We start from the raw sequence: 1,106 nt of genomic DNA on the forward strand, positions 1-1,106 counted from the left end.
TCTAACTCAGGACGAGAACGGAAACCTGTATGACCAGGCCGGTCATCTGCGTAATGCAACAGGTCAGAAAATAGATGCTCAGGGAACTGTAATCCCTGATGCTGATGCTACAGGAGCTGCTCAACCTGTAGATGAGGACGCTCGATCGAAACCACTGGCCGACTACAATCGCCCAGATGAGTACTATTCCAACAGATCAGCTATTCGACTTCCGGAGATCCAGAAGCAGAATTTCGAGCTGAAGCCTCAATACTACACTCTCGTGTCGCAGATACCCTACTCTGGGTTACCGCACGAGCATCCTATGGACCATTTGGAACGGTTCGAGGATCTAATCGCTGCTATTCGGATGGAAGGAGTCCCCGAAGATTACCTGCTGTGCAAGCTCTTCAGATACACGCTGAATGGAGAAGCGATGCACTGGCTTAGGCAGCAACCCACAGGATCTTTAACATCCTGGAGCGACATCAAGAATGCTTTCTTACGAAACTTCTTCGATGAGGCGCGCGCTGAAGAACTTCGGAACAAAATTTCCACATTCTCGCAGAAGGCTGGAGAGTCCTTCAAAGATGCGTGGATTAGATTTAGGTTCTTCCAGCGAGACTGTCCACACCACGGATTTAACGAAGTGCAGCTGCTAAGCACTTTCTTCCGAGGTCTCGCCTTACAGTATCAAATGGCCCTTGATACGGCGAGTGAAGGAAATTCACTACTCGGAATCCGTTGGAAGCTGTGAGACTTATCGAAAACCTTGCTAACAGCAGCAGCACCAAAAACACTGACTCTGAACGGAAGAAGTCTGTAGCCTCTATCGGGAAGGAACAGATGGACGAAGTAAGAGCTAAGTTAGATGTGGTGCACGAGCTTCTTAGGAAGCAAGTTTGTTCAGCTGAAGGAGAAGTAGCAGATACGGAAGGAGAAGAAAATGTGAATTACATCGGAGGTACCGGATTCCAGAAATTTTGAAACCAGGGCGGAAACAGAGACTTCTTTGGAAATGGCCAAAGAAGTAACCAAAATTCACAATTTCAAAAACCCTTCAACAACAGCAAGAGCTACTCGAACTCTTACTACCAAAATCCACCACCCCAGACTCAGGAAAGCAA

At 47.6% G+C, this 1,106-nt stretch overlaps 1 non-coding gene across 1 annotated transcript; it reads right to left on the bottom strand.

The window, feature by feature from the left end:
• Positions 1 to 515: 515 nt before the first annotated feature.
• Positions 516 to 621, bottom strand: LOC125590932. Its single transcript, XR_007326930.1, has one exon. It is a non-coding gene; the product is annotated as a small nucleolar RNA R71 (small nucleolar RNA).
• Between the last annotated feature and the right edge of the window lie 485 nt (positions 622 to 1,106).

This window comes from Brassica napus, chromosome C7, assembly GCF_020379485.1.
Source record: "Brassica napus cultivar Da-Ae chromosome C7, Da-Ae, whole genome shotgun sequence".
Taxonomy (NCBI): Eukaryota; Viridiplantae; Streptophyta; class Magnoliopsida; order Brassicales; family Brassicaceae; genus Brassica; species Brassica napus.